The sequence below is a fragment of the Vicugna pacos genome, chromosome 7 (assembly GCF_048564905.1).
Source record: "Vicugna pacos chromosome 7, VicPac4, whole genome shotgun sequence".
Lineage (NCBI taxonomy): Eukaryota > Metazoa > Chordata > Mammalia > Artiodactyla > Camelidae > Vicugna > Vicugna pacos.
Window position 1 is genome coordinate 59,957,754 of NC_132993.1, and position 15,845 is coordinate 59,973,598.

The window sequence follows — 15,845 nt, forward strand, 5'->3', positions numbered from 1 at the left end:
TATTATGCGTTATAATGATGCTATGGGAATAAGGTAATTATTTTTTAATGCTAACATTGTTATAATTAATTTGTAGTTTAATGAAAATCTGATGGTGAGTTATATTGTGTCCAAATTTTATTGTTATTATTTAGAGTATCTGGGAGATTTTTCCGCATACCCTCAAAAATGTACGACCGTATTGTACGTTTGTTTTTTATTTTTCAGTGGTAATTTATGATTTAATAGATGACTTCCAACAAGATTGTTATGAGTAAAATCTTCCTTGTTTCATAAGCTCTGTATTGTTTATCATACTTTGCATTCATTTCTGTATTTTTACAAACAAAAATTTTACCAAATCTACATGTTTTAGTCAAGATCATGTCACATTTTCTGTCTTCCAGCATATGTAATAATTGTAATTTTTAGTTTCAAAAAAATAACCGTATTAAAGCTAAGATAGAAAACAAAAGCAAGAGAAACTGCCCATAATTCTTCAATTCTCACATCATATGTTTTCTTCATCTGTACTTATTTTTATCCCTGACTTCCAACTCTGTTGACTCTGAGACTGAAGAGACTGTGTCAGGTATTATGTATGACCTATTGGATTTGTCAGATGTGGCCCAGCTCTTTGAGCTCTTTATGGCTTTGTGCTGACAGCTAATTGTATCCTGAGGACCTTGGATAAATGTTGACTGAACGGAAACATCTATAAATGCTGAGGACAGGACCGCTGTCTCTCTGTTATGCCTCTGTGTCTAGCCCTGCGTCTGACATATGGGAGAGGCCTAAAAATATTTACTGAATGAATAAATGCTTGACTAGAAGGTGTTGATGATAAGAACAGTAAATGTAAAGTACTCATTTGATACACTGTGTTGCTGTTAACTTAGTTACAGATAGACAGAGATGACACAGTAACTCTAGGGACTGGAGCAAGGTGTAGGAATTGATGGACCTTAGGGAATAGCTGTAACATGCCTATGTATGTTCGTACCCAGGGTGTTTCCCAAGTAAGGTTTTCCGTGATCACTCAGTAAAGGAACCAACCTTTAAAAAACTCCCATTTATTTTATTTGGCTTTGTTTCTAAGGATGGCAAATAAATGAATGCACGAATATATGCAGACCCTTAAGAACAGGATGAAGATAAACAGTGTGAGGCACTTGGTGTAACTTATTCATTATTGCTTATGTTCTAAGTAGAAAAAAAATTATCAAATGGTTAACATGTGAAATTATCATGTCAGAATCAGGAAGGAATCATATAAAAGAGTGGCTTTTAAAAAAAAGAGACTAACAACAATGGGCTGCCACTGCGTACCTATTAGAATGCCTACCATCTGGAAAACTGACAGCATCACCTGCTGCTGAGGATGTGGAGCAACGGGAACTCTCATTCGTTGCTGCTGGGAATGCAAAATGGTACAGCTGCTTCCCAAAGCCAGTTTGGAGGTTTCTTACAAAACTAAACATGCTCTCACAGTAAGATTCAGAAATTGCACTCCTTGGTATTTACCCAAAGGAGTTGAAAACGTAATTGTTTTCAACAAAAACCTGCACGAGGATGTTTACAGCAGTTTTATTTGTAACTGCCAAAACTTGAAAAGAAACCAAGATGCCCATCAGTAAAGTAGGTGAACAGTTAAATAAACTGATACATCCAGACAAAGGAATGTTATGAGTGCTAAAACGACGCGAGCTATCTAGCCATGAAAAGACTAGAGGAACCTTCAATGCATATTACTGAGTGCAAGAAGCCAATCTAGAAAGGCTGTGTACCATATGGTTCCAACTATAGGACATTCTGAAAAAGGCAAAACTATGGAGACAGTGAAAGGATCAGTGGTTGCCAGGAGTCGGGGTTAGTCGGGAGGGATGAATAGACAGAGCACAGGATTTTTAGGGCAAGGAAAATACTCTGTGTGGTATTATGATCACGGTTATTTGGCATACATTTGTCCAAACCCACAGAATGTACAGCACCAAGAATGAACCTTAATGAAACTTTGGGTGATGATGAAAATAATTTTGCTCCATCGCAATTTGTCCAGAAAGTCCTCTGGGGGATGGGACTGCGGCACTGGGCTGCAGTAAGAATTCTGTGACCTGCCTGTTTCTGTTGAAAGCTTTTTCGCCAGACTTTGACTTGGACTTAGAGCAAAAATAAAAGAGAGAGCTGATGGCAGTAGAGTTTATAACAATGGCCCACCTGGCTAAGGGCTGCCGATAGTGGCTCAGAAATGTCATCTTATTAGCTGAAAGTCCACCTCGTGATAGACACTGAGCCAGACAGATGTCTGTCTTCTGTTTTCCTCCCTTCTCCTTCTTTGGGAAGGTCTCAGAGTGGTTTGACTCAACACAGTTCAAATGTTGGACCCTCCTCCTGGTTTTCTAGTAAATAGTGGAGGAGTTTGTTATGATATGAATATGAAGAAAGATTGGGTCGCAGCTTTCATACGGTTAAGATACTTTAGACGTTGAAGGTCTGTAAATCATTAAACGATTCGGATTGTAGTAGTCAAAATAGACATGTGTAACAGGCGGGGGCCAACGTGAACATATTTGACAGATCTGTAACTTAATTGCTTTTTAATGTCAGTCAAACAGATTCCACTTTAGTTTCTTGGCCAGGCTTCTATAGGCCTGTTAAAACCCTATGAAGTTGAAAATTTGAAACTTAATATTTGTAAGATATGTAAACAGTGTGCCCTTTTTCTGCTTTACTGTGTAGTTAAGAAATTAAGAATAGGAAATTTCAGTTTGGTATCTGTCTCAAAAACAGTTGAGTGGTGAGACTCTATTTTCCAAGTTCTTAATAGTCTAGTCACAGATTTTTTTTTTACTTAAGAGCTTAATTGACACATCGAATCAAAGGAGAAAATCCTATATTGCTTTACGTTCAGAGGTGTGTATTTAATCAGACGTTTTAACTAGGCGTGTTGCCTTGCTGGGGCTGCCATGACAAAATGCCACAGCCTGCGTGGCTTAAACAACAGAAATTTATTTTCTCACACTTACGGTGCTGGAAGTCCAAGATCAAGGTGTGTGCAGGTTTGGTTTTCTCCTGAAGCCTCTTTCCTTTGCTTGCCGGTGGCCATCTTCTCCCTGTGTCCTCACGGGGTCCCCCCTTCAGTCTGTGTTTTGTCTTTATCCAGCTTCTTCTTTTAAGAACACTAATATTGAATTAAGCCCTACCCCCCCGACCTCACTTTACCTTAATTACCTGTTTAAAGGCCTGTCTCCAAGTACAGCCACCCTTGAAGTAAAGGGCTAGGTCTTCACCATAGTCATTTTGGAAGAACAAGATTCAGCTCACACATTAGGGGTTCTTTAAAGGTTCCTTATAGGTTAAAATAAAGGTTCTTTCCTCAACTGCAAGAAGGACTCAAAGTCTTGGTTACAGCTCAGTGGTGACCTCTTGCGAGGGCACTGGGTCCGACAGTTCCCTTCAAAGCTGGGTGGGGTGAGCGGCATCTCGGCCTCAGACCCCCTCACATTTGCCAGCTTCTCTGTGAGGCTGTTGAGTGCTGCTGGGCACTGTGTTTAAATTTAATTCACCCACTGTTACTTGCTGACTATCTGTTTTGTGCATGTGATCTTTGTATACAATGAACGAATATATACCTGCACTACATACAGATGCTTTTCACGTCTCCATTTAACACTGAGTTATTCAGACAGTGAAAGGAAAACAGCTTCGATTTCTTAAGAAATCTTTGTTTTCCAGTTGATTCACTTGTCAAATACCGTATTGAGTATTCATTTTATATATAAAATAAATCAGACATTTACAAGTGTAGACCTTTTTTGTAGTTACAGCTTTATTTGTATCCAAATAATGTATTTGGGTTTTAGTTTTTAAAAAGTCACATTCCATAACTTCATATTAATCTATTTTTGAGACATGTAAGCACACATTTTAGAATGTCAGTGTGCAATTTAGATATTCTTAGCACATGTCATTTGTGAAAAGCACTTTAAATCTAAGTACATTCAATTGAGCATAATTAAAATATCAAGATACATATTCTTCGTATACATTTTGCCACTTAATTTTTTAAGTAGCTATAAGTGTCTACCATGTGAATTCAAATTAAAGAGAGGTGATTATATTACAGTTATATTAAATGCTTTTAGTTTAAAATATAGCAGGAATTACACTATGTTAAAAAAAACATGTTTTCTGTGGACAGCAGATTGATGACAGATTTTTTTTTAATGCAAGATTTAATATTCTCTGCATATGCTCAAGACTGTGGCCCAAAATGGTGGAGATGGGGTGAAGGATGGCCATAAGAAAGCATGCTTTTTCATCTTGTGAGTTCTTTTGGCTCGACTCCCCAGGTCCCAGGAAAGACTGTTCATGTTAACTGTCTTGGTTAGTAAAGGATTGGAAAAAGTCTTGTTTTGTTCATAAGAGGTGAAAGAAAATGGATTATGGGAAAACGTGAACTGGGGCTCCTGAACTGATCCCTTAGGTAATGTATTTAGGCTGCTGCCATTTCCTGTGGTTATAACTGTGAGCAGACAGCCTTGGCAAGTCATTTTTAAGGCATATGTAATTGTAAAACCTACTTATTCAGAATTATTGGATCTAAGTATGTTAAGATCATTTTAGTGAAGATCACTGTTCTTGGAGTACTTAGAGAAATTGGGCAGTACATTAATATTCTGGATTATGGGTTGTCTTTCTAAATATTTGATTTCTTAACATTCTGTTTTTAAAAAATATATATCACTTCCCACAATAAAATTAACTATGCAAAGAAGTATTAACAATGAAGTAAATCACTATACAACACGACAAAAGGAAATTGGGGGGCAAAAGTGGGAGAAAGAGAAGAAACCAAGCTTATAGGAGCACCTGGGCACTGAGCAAAAGCTGGGAAAGAAGCCATATTTCTTCTCTGCAGACTGTGTATTCCAGCCCATTTCAGAAAGGGAGTGTTAGAAGGAAAAACCTGTATTTTACTTCAGGCCACGAGGACTGTATCATGTGAAAAATTAGAGTATTTGGAGAGAATGATGCTTTGTGTTGATACAGTACTATTCACTTGAGAAGCTCGGTGCCTGGGCTTCACGCCGACAGAGCTGTAGCTCCCACAGTCCTGCTTTGCTTTCTGGTTGCTCTCAGCTCTCCTGGATACAAAGCTGAATTTATGAAGATCATGGACTTTAGACAGGAGTCACACAGCTAAAACTGTCATGTGGAGACGTGAACTTTGATTTGTGCTGCTAGCGAGATGAGGTGTTCAGCATCCACTAGAGACAGCTTTAAAAGTTCAAAAAATTAGAAGTTGATCTTAAACATTAAGGGTGATTGTGTTACCCTTCCCTTCTAACAGTTGTCTCACCGGCTCAGAGGGATGGACATCTTCGGCAGTGGGGAGCCCTCTGTGCTGCATACACCCAGTCTAGCCTCTCTCTTGGTCCATTTTGTGACCGTTTGTACATTGCATTTCCGCAGTGGTCTGCCAGCCACTGTGGGGGGCAGCCCACACCTGAATGGAACAGAGACCAGTCCCACCAACATTGTGTGATGAACTATGCTGGTTACCTCTCTGGCCATTGTCATTTTTACCAGCTTCTGGAACAGGATGTGATGATTAATCATTTCTCAGTAACAAAATTTCAAAATTCCAATACCCACAATTTATTGAACATTAGCTTGAATTTAAGTAAAATTAGATGAATTTAAATTAAATAAAAACCATCTGGTTATGTTGAGCTCTACTACATCACCTACCGCCTACTTAGGTGAGTTTTTTGGGGGTTTTTTGTCCTTTTTTACCTGATACAGTTACTTCCTGCCAATCCTCAGTATAATGTGCTTTCCTCAAAAAGAAATTTTAACTTGCAGGTTTCTAGGGAAAGAAAAACTTGAAAACTCCTTTGTACTGGTTTTGAAGGAGTCTGCTAACTAAATTCACCCAAACAGAGTGTGGCCATATGTTTATTCATGGCAGTCAGGACCATCGGCCGAACCCTGTGGTGTGCTGGGGACTGGGATTGGCGCTTTCCGAACATGTCTTCATTCGCTCCTCACATCATCCTGTGAGTAACGGCTAGAATGTGTGCTCCATGAGGGTGACGATCTCTGTCAGTTTTGTTCACTCCTATACACCTGCTATAGAGTTGGCACATTGAGAGTACGAAGAGCTTTAATGTCAATGTGCCCATTTTACAGATGAAGTCAGCTTGCTGAGTGTAGGTTAAGAAGTTTACCAGAGCCTGGGCGGTCAGGCGTGTTGCCATTCTGACTGACTCCCAGTGTACCCCATTTCTCGTCCGGCTGCTCCATGTCAGGCAGTGTGTTAGTTGCTGGCATGCACTACTTTGTGCTTTTCTCACAGTGAGCCTGTGAGACGCTGTCATCTCTGTGGTATCAATAAGAAATCTAAGTCCTGGAAAGTTTGAGGAACTTAGCTGAGGTCATATACAAGGAGATGATAAAGCCTAAGTTAAAATCCAGGTCCGTCAGACTCAGTTGCTCCTATCCTGAGCCACTGTGTTATATTTAGATAAAACCAACACCAGTGTACTTATTTTGTAAGCCCATTTGAATAAAATTGAAAATAAGTCACTAGTTACACATTTCTGAGTCTGAAATATTCCTCAAGGATTCACATTTGGCATGATAGAGGGGTTTTACCTCCTGCTGACTTCCTCATGATTTATTGACTAATCTACAAAGAAAAATTTGATGCATTTGATGAAAATCAGTTGTACTTTAACATGGGGAAAAAGCTCTCTCCCATATTTCTTGATGTACTTTCGTGTCTCTGAAGCATTTACATATCTGGATCTTTTCGTTTATCTAGTCTTGACTAATTTTTAACAATACTGACACCATAAAATGTGTTAACGTGGCCCAGAATTCCCCCCTGACGTTTTGTTCCGAATATTCCTGTCTTCAAACATCTTCAGGAAACCTGGTGGAGATTTTATTGTGGAGGATTGCTTTAAATGTTAAGTTAGTTTATGGAAAAATCGACACCTTTATAACATTGTTACATTCATTTATTTAAAAAATTGCATTTTTATATTTGCATTTTAAATTGTTTTACAGGCAAATTGACATCCTTATAAAATTGAGTTTCCCAGTTTAGGAACAATACTTATTTCTCTAGTTTTCAAATCCTTTATGTCCGTTTTATAAAAAGTATTTTTCTTCATTTCAGTCCTATACATTTCATGTTCGGTTATTCCTTGCTAATGCCACTTGTTAAAAAAAAATGCTGTGTCAGTTTTGTTTTTTTTTTTTTTGGTGTAGCAGTTCCATGTTTCTCCTCTAAAGATAAACAATGTTTTCGATTGTCAGGTTTCTGTTTTTAAATAATGCTGCAAAATTTTTTGTCACAGTAATGCTAATATTCAATACAAATATAAGTAGGGGAAAGAATATTCTCGTTCAGTACCTGGTAACAGCCTGGGTAAGAATCCACATGGCGCCGAAATGCATCACTTCCCACCTGCAGCCCTGTGCGATTGGGCAGCTCTCAGAGAGAACTGCTGTGGAGCCGCCCGGGGCTCTGGGTTTCCCAGGGTTGGAGTTGGGGTTGGGGGTGCAGAGAAATGGCCCTGAGCCCAGAGAAACAGCCCTGGAGTTGGGGTTGGGGGTTTAAGCGCTGGCTGCCTGCTGCATCTTCCAGTCTGTTTTGAGTTCAGGGACGGAATGCGTGAGTAGTTGCACTGGTCATTAGCTACTTCAGTCTGGTCTTGTGTTGCAGATCAGACTGCTTTTGCCATAACTTCTCCTGGAACCCCAGAATATAACCTTACTGTTGCTTCTGATGGCCCTTTTGCTGCTGACTGGGCTTATGCCTCAGAACTTTTGTCCTGTCTCCTCGTGCCAAAGCCTGATCCACTTGACTCTGTTTTCTTCATCTTTGAAGCAAATAGTAAGGACAACTAATAATTGTGAGTTTTTGCTCTGAAACAGAATCATCCTGCAGCTCTATATATAGTGTCATTAAAAGCTGATCTGCAGGCTTCACAAAACTACCCTCCACTCCTCCTCCTCAGCTCAGAACTTGTGCTGCATTGCTTAAGCGTAGTCATCCCCAGTTCTGCTCCTTTTCACTGTCCCCTAGTTCTTTACTCCTTCATTCCCTAAATAAATTTCCCTTCTACCTCACTTGCCTCTATCAATGACTGTCGTTCTCTCCCTTTCCCTTCCCTTGAAAAATGTAGGTTACAGGAACTCTTGATTCCTTGGCACCCCGTCTCCAATCACAGATCGCCCATGTGCTGGACGTTGCCCACCGTGTCAGCAGCCATCCGTTGCTGGCCGTCTCCCCTCGGGAAGCCCCTTTCCGACTTCTGTGCCTGGATCACTGTGCACTGCGATGTAGAGCAGAGGCTTCTCGTCACTTCTTAGGCCTCTGCTGTAGGTGTTTAATCTTCCTCCCACCCCATTATATGCTCCCACCTTCAGTTAGCACATATGTGAGGTAACACCCTCATCTGTGTCTCCGTCCTTACCTCCCCACTCCCCTTGTACTGCCTTCTGGATGTGTCATCTCTGTAGGTCCCTTTGTTCCTCCTGGTACATAGATGCAGAAACTCGGGTCCTCTCTTGGCCCCTGCTCACTGCTTTTGTCCTGCATTCAGCATCCAAGCCCTGTTGAGCTCTCTTGCATCCCTTACTCTGTTGCATCCACCCACCCCCTATCTCATTACCAATGGAAGGGTTCAAATTCTGGCCTTTTTTCTCTCTCACCTAGTCAGCTAAACCCCCAAATGTTTCCCTTGTGTCAGGCTTCTCCCTCCTCCCTCCCGTCTGCTGCCCAGTCATCTCTCTGAGACATCGATACCAGTCACAGTGCTCTCCGGCTCGTGAACTTTACTGACCAGCTCTCCTCCCACTGCAGGTGCGCACCATCACGCCGTCTCCAGAAGTCAGTCCCATCCCCGAGGGTGGCATTGTAGGCCTTCCGGGATTTGGCCCAGGTTATCCCCTTTCATGCCCTTTCCCAACCTGTCAAAAGCAAACAGCCCGTTTTACATCTTCATGTTTATTCTCTTGCAACTCATTTTAGTTACATTTCCAATTACGGTTTTCTCCTTTCTGTAGCATCCTGCTGCTTTTCTGTTTAGAGGAGACCTTTCGATATTTCTTTTAGCATAGATTTAGTATTACTGACTTCTAGTTTTCACTTGTTTGTGAAATTCTTTCTCTCTCCTTCTGCTCTAAAGGATGGTCTTGCCAGATAGAGTATCTTAGGTTGCAGCTTTTTCTCATTCAGAACTTTGAATCTATCTTGCCACTCCCTTCTGGCCTGCAGTGTTTGTGTTGAGAAATCACCTGAAAGTCTTATGGGGATTCCTTTGTAACTCACTCTTTGTTTTTCTCATGCTGCTTTTAGAATCATTTCTTTATCTTTAACTGTGACCATCTTAATTATAATATGTCTTGGTGCGGGTCTGTTTGTTTGGGTTCTTGTTGAGGACCCTCTGTGCTTCCTGCACTTGGATATCTGATTCCTTTTATAGGTTTGGGAAGTTTTCAGTCATAATTTCTTCAAATACCTTTTCAATCCCCTTTGCTCTTCTCCTTCTGGGACCCCTATTATGCCTAGGTTGACATGCTTTGTATTATCCCATAGATCTCTTATATTGCTTTCATTGGTTTTTACTTGCTTTTCTGTCTGCTGTTCTGATTGGTAACTTCTGTTGTCCTGTCTTCTAAGTCACTTATTCATTCCTCTGCGTTGTCTTGTCTGCTTTTGACTGCCTTTATCTCGACTCTTATCTCAGCCATTAAGCTTTCTATTCTTAATTGGCTCCTCTTTATAATTTCTATTTCCTTCTTAAAGTATTCTGTCTCTGTTCATAGTCTCTCTTATTTCCTTCTGTGCTTTTATCACCCCCTCTTTGAAATCATGGTCTAGTGGACTGTCGAGGTCTGTTTCATTGAAGTACTTTCAGGGGACTTCCCTTGTTCTTTTAATTAGGAGTAGTTCCTCTGCTTCTTCATTTTACTTCTCTCTCTCCAGCACTATGGATTATGGAGTATCAGTTATCTACTGTGGTGTTGAAGGGCTAGTTTTTTTGTTTGTTTTTTAAAGAGGATGCCTTCCTGTGTAGACTGTGCGCCTCTAATGACTTTTTTGCAAGGTCTGTTTTTAGTGTGGATTGTTGCCACATCTTCCTTCTGTGTGTGTTGGCCGTTATCCCTTGTGCTTCAATTAAAAAAAGGAAAAAGAAACAAAGGGGAAGAAAGCGAACAGCCCAGTGATTCTTCCGTGTTGCTGTGCTAAGTTGTGGAAATAAATGCTCAGGCTCGGGCATCCAGCAGGTCTAGCTTTGAATCCAGGCTCCACCTTCCTAGTGGTGTGACCTCAGGAAAGTCACATAACCTCCTTTCAGCCTTGGTTTGCTCACTTATAAAACCAGAGTGATATTATTATCTACCTCATGAGGTTATGAGGACCAAAAGACAGTTCTTACAAAGCTCTTAGCCCAGTGCCTGGTACCTAGTAAGTGCTCACTAAATGCCATGGGATGATAATGTTTATCTCATCATAATTATCAGCCTTACTAAAATTTCATTAGCTACGTGTGCTGAGTCTGTTTACCCTCGGAGTGTGCAGGCTCTCGTCACAGTGTCGTTCTCCGCCTGGATCACCTGACTCCTAACTGCACTGCAGTCACCGGTTAGTGTGTTGTCTTTCGGTGTGCCTTACCACCTCTCCAGATAATCCGAGCCAGTGGAAACCTTTCCCTCCTTTGAGCTGCCATGACAGTGTGTCTGGACCTCAGCTCTTATCACGGATTTGCCTTTTCTTCTGTGCCATTTCTTGTGTTCATAAGGAATATATTTATTGGACTCAGAAAATCCTTTCCTCTGCTTGCTGGTTGTATGGCCCCGCAGGATAAATTGCTGTGTTAGTCTGCTAGCGCTGCCATGACAGTACCACAGACTGGGTGATGTAAACAGCATAAAGTTTTCTTTTCACATTTCTGGAGGCTGGAAGTCCAAGATCAAGGTATCAACAGGGGTGGTTTCTTCTGTGGCCACTTTTTCTTGGCTTGAAGGCAGTCACCTTCATACTCAGTCCTTGCATAGTCTTTTTTCCCTCTCTTTGTCTCTCTCTATGTGTGTGTGTGTGTGTGTGTGTGTGTCTGTATCTTGATTTCCTCTTATTATAAGTATGGGAGGCACATTGGATTAGGGCCTACTCATGTGATTTGATTTGATTTGATTTGATTTGATTTGATTCTATCTTTGTTGAAGCACAGTCTGTTAACAGTGTGTCAGTTTCTGGTGTACAGCACAACGTCCTGGTCTATACATACATATATTCATTTTCATATTCTTTTTCATTGAAGGTTATTTCAAGATATTGAACATAGTTCCCTGTGCTATACAGAAGAAACTTTTTAAAAAATTTATTTTTATATATAGTGGCAACATTTGTAAACCTCAAATTCCCAAACTTGTCCCTTCCCACCCTGTTTCTCTGGTAACCATAAGATTGCTTACTATGTCTGCTAGTAGGTTTCTGTTTTGTTGATGAGTTCAATGTCTTTTTTTTCTTTTCAGATTCCAGATATGAGTGATATATGGTGTTTTTCTGTCTCTGGCTTCACTTAGAATGACAATCTCTAGGTTCATCCATGTTGCTGCAGATGGCATTATTTTATTCTATCATTGAGTAGTATTCCACTGTAGAAATATATCACAACTTCTTTATCCAGTCATCTGTTGTTGGACATTTAGGTTGTTTCTATGTCTTGATATTGTAAATAGTGCTGCTTTGAACATTGAGGGGCATGTATCTTTTTGAATTAAGGTTTCCTCTGGATATATATCTTGGAGTGGGATTGCTGGATCATATGGAAAGTCTATTTTTAGTCTCTTGAGGAATCTCCATACTGTTTTCCATAATGGCTGCACCAAACTACATTCCTACCAGCAGTGTAGGAGGCTTCCCTTTCCTCCACAACCTCTCCAGCATTTATCATTTGTGGATTTTCCAATGATGGCCATTCTGACTGGTGTGAGGTGATACCTCATTGTAGTTTTGATTTGCATTTCTCTGATAATTAGTGATAATGAGCATTTTTTCATGTGTCTTTGGCCATTTGTATGTCTTCACTGGAGAATTGCCTGTTTAGGCCTTCTGTCCATTTTTTGATTGGGTTGTTTGTTTTTTTTGTTACTCAGGTGTATGAGCTGTTTGTATATTCTGGAAATTAAGCCCTTGTCAGTCTCATCTTTTGCAAACATTTTCTTTCATTCCGTAGGTTGTCTTTCTGTTTTGTTTTTGGTTTCTTTTGCTGTGCAAAAGCTTATAAGTTCAATTAGGTCCCATTTGTTTATTTCTGCTTTTATTTCTATTGCCTGGGTAGACTGCCCTAGGAGAGCATTGCTGAAATTTATGTTAGAGAATGTTTTGCCTATGTTTTCTTCAAGGAGATTTATAGTGTCTTGTTGTATGTTTAAGTTTTTAAGCCATTTTGAGTTTATTTTTTGTGTATGGAGTGAGGGATTGTTCTAACTTCATTGATTTACATGCTGCTGTCCAGTTTTCCCAACACTGCTTGCTAAAGAGACTGTCTTTTCTCCATTGTATATTCTTGCCTCCTTTGTCGAAAATTAATTGACGATAGGTCTGTGAGTTTATTTCTGGGTTCTCTATTCTGTTCCATTGATCCATATGTCTGTTTTTATGCCAGCACCATGCTACTTTGATTACTGTAGCTCTGTAGTATTGTCTGAAGTCTGGGAGGGTTATTCCTCCAGCTTCGTTCTTTTTCTTCCATTTTATATTAGTTACCTCTTAAAAGGCCCTGTCAAATACATTCACATTCTGAGGTGCTGAGGGCTAAGATGTCAATATATGAATTTTGGTGCAGTAAATTCAGCCTGTAACAGTTGCTGTAATCTTTCTATGTGTCAGTTTCCTTTGAAAACCTGGAAAATACTGAAGTAGAACTGAAGATACATAATATATGCAAAGCAATGGCCTAATAGCTATAATGAATTCTTTTTAAAATAATTTTTTTGGAGGGAGGAGGTAATTAGGTGTATTTGTTTATTTTTAATGGAGTTACTGGGAATTGAACCCAGGACCTTGTGCATCCTAAGCACACACTCTACCACTGAACTATACGTTTCTCCTATAATGGATTTTTGAAGAATACTTATCACCTCTACTCCTGTTTCCAACTCCATGAGAACAGGAATGCTTTTTCACTCATCTTGTGTCCTTGCAGCTCCTAGGACAAACTTGGAACACAATTGCTTATAAATATTCGGTGAATCAATATATGAATGAAGGATCAAGTAGCAGAAATGAGTCTGCAGTAGGTACCTGTTTCTCCTTAGATGGATCCAGATACTAGGTAGTGACTAAGATTTGAGTCACAAGGACTATACGAGAAAGCTGAAGAGAAGTCAGTGTCCCCACGGCAAATATAACATGCCACATGGAGCCAGGGCTAGGGTGGAAAATCATCACCTGTCCTGCTTGCCACAGACTCCAGAAAGTCACAGGGAAATGATTTGTGACAAAATTGCACACATATAAAAAAGAATATCTTCACACAGCCAGAGCCTGCAAGTGATGAGGGACACAGAGACATCGTGTACGATAGGCGCTCCTGTCCGCTGTCTACCGTTCGGCTCTCTTTGATCTCTACAGGGGAGGGACGTGGGTGAAGTGTTGCGAATGGGTGATAGACCGGGCGGCAGGAGAGCAGCTGTAGTGCGCTGCTCAGTGATCAAGTCGTGGTGGTGCCCAGACACCCTGCATCTGATGATAAGCATCTTCTGTTGGTGCCTTGGAGTCTCTTGTTTCCTTCCAGCTGGGCTCCAAAGGACCGATTCATCTTTAGCACCTCTGCAGTGTGCCACTTTGAGTCTGTAGGTTCTTTCTTTTTGAGCCCACCAGAGGTAACAAGTACATTGCTATTTTTTCTCTTGTATCACTACCCTCTTTCTTTCTGCTGCCTGTGTTCCCTGCAGCTCTCCAAAGGGAACTTTTGCATCATCCTTAGTGATTAGACTTCACTGTGCTGTGCGAAAAGAATTCGTATCCATCACTTAGCTTGGAGTCAGGGGAGTTGAGCATAAGTTCTTATTTTATTTTGTATAATATTAACTTCTATGGCTATTAGTTAAGATATAAGGTAATGAATAAGATAGCAATTCTGTGCCTATGAATCGTACCCTTTAATGTTGTTACCACTTGCATAGGTATAAAAAGATTGCTATGAGAGCAGATATAAAACAAACATTACTCTGTGAAAGAATGTGGAAAACTGGAATTAGAAATCACAGCTTTCAGCCCTTTAAGCAGCCTCTCAGATTTGAAGGGCAGCCTAGAGATGATGTAGTGAAGTGAGGTGATTCTCAACTGTCACTGCACGTTTTAATCACATAGGAAGGGGCAGACACAGAAACTCTGATTTGTCAGGAGTAGGGTCTGGACGTCACTACTTTCTTAAAGCTCTACAAGCAATTGTAACATGCCACCAAGGGGGAGAACCATGAGTTCAGCAGCTAGAGGAAAGAAAACCGATGTGTTTGGTGTCACTGCTGTGTCCCGAGCACTGTGCTCGCTGCGGTACGTGCACCATCTCTTGATCCCCATAACAAATGAAGTGGTGGTTTGATCAATTGTGAATGAGGCTCAGTCTTCATGTGTGATGCTCAGATGCCTCCTGAGTTGCTCTTGGCAGTACTTGGTGAGTGTGTGTTACATCCTTGTTCTGTTCTTCAAGAAACGCATGTACGTGTACGCTGACTGCTCTCCATCCTACCCTTGGGAGACATGGTCTTACCCACTTTTGAGCTTTTAAAAATCAGTCTTGAGCTAATTCCAACTCAGCAAATTTTTTTCACCACTTCTGCCCCCCCATAAAACAGTTTTTAAATTTTAAATTGATATTCATTTTCACAGCATGAGAGCTCAGGTCCAGAAGCACAGACATAGCCCTTACTGTGCCCTTTGCACTGTTACTAAGCCAGGTCCATTTCATCTCTTTGTTCTGCCGCCCACCCTTCACAGCTCCCTCTGGGTCACCTGGAAAGATGCGGGTGCAAATCGTGAAATACCAAGAGTTGGAGACAGGCAGGGGCTGGTCCTCCCGCCTGCCTGCCGGTCACAGCTGCAGGAGAGCAGGGCGTGGCTGTTCTGAGCACAGGAGCGGTGGGAGCGCAGTGGCTCCATGTGGACCGGAGGAGCACACCCCTCCTTCCCACTTTGGAAGGGCCTTTCGTGGGCCTTGTGATGAATCCAGCCCAGATTTTTTTCTACCAGGATTGTTCGGCCTATGTCCTTAGAGTCAATCAGGAAAGATAGAGGTGATGGGTGCAACGTGGCAGAAGCAGGTACAGAGAGGGAGTCTGTGCAGCAGTATAGACACAGGCAAGTCCTGCCTTCTCAGTAGTTTTAATGTTTGAAGGGTGGGAAAATCCTAGTCTGCTTTTAAGAACAAATGTGTCTCAGCTAAGGTATCAAGTTGGTAAAAATGGAAAACTGTTTGATTTAGAAAGTTAGTAGATGAACATTTTTCTTTGTTCTTCTGGCAAACGTTGCCATGTGCATTAGATGAAAGTTTTCTTATGTTTTTTGAATAGAAGTAACACATGATCTGTGGAGAAGAAATTTAAAAATATAGCAGAAAAGACAAGAAACCTTCTGTAATCCTCCCACCTCAAAGGCACCACATCGGTGTATCTCTTCTGCGTGAGGGTCAGGGATCACAGGGGGAGAGACAGAGTAAATGAACTCAAGCATTTCTACGTATGAGAGTTTTTACTTCACAGTGTGTATTGAATGTTTCCCACCTTGTTGGCCGCATAATATCTCATTGCAGGAGCATGCTCGAATTCATTTAATCTAT

The 15,845-nt window shown here is 40.9% G+C and overlaps 1 protein-coding gene and 1 non-coding gene across 3 annotated transcripts in view; one reads left to right on the forward strand and one right to left on the reverse strand.

Annotated features, from left to right (window-relative positions):
- Positions 1–15,845, forward strand: part of SLC25A13 (solute carrier family 25 member 13) — a 179,144-nt gene that overhangs the window by 133,755 nt on the left and 29,544 nt on the right. The window lies entirely within an intron of this gene.
- On the reverse strand, positions 13,041–13,116 carry TRNAP-AGG (transfer RNA proline (anticodon AGG)). Its single transcript has one exon. It is a non-coding gene; the product is annotated as a tRNA-Pro (tRNA).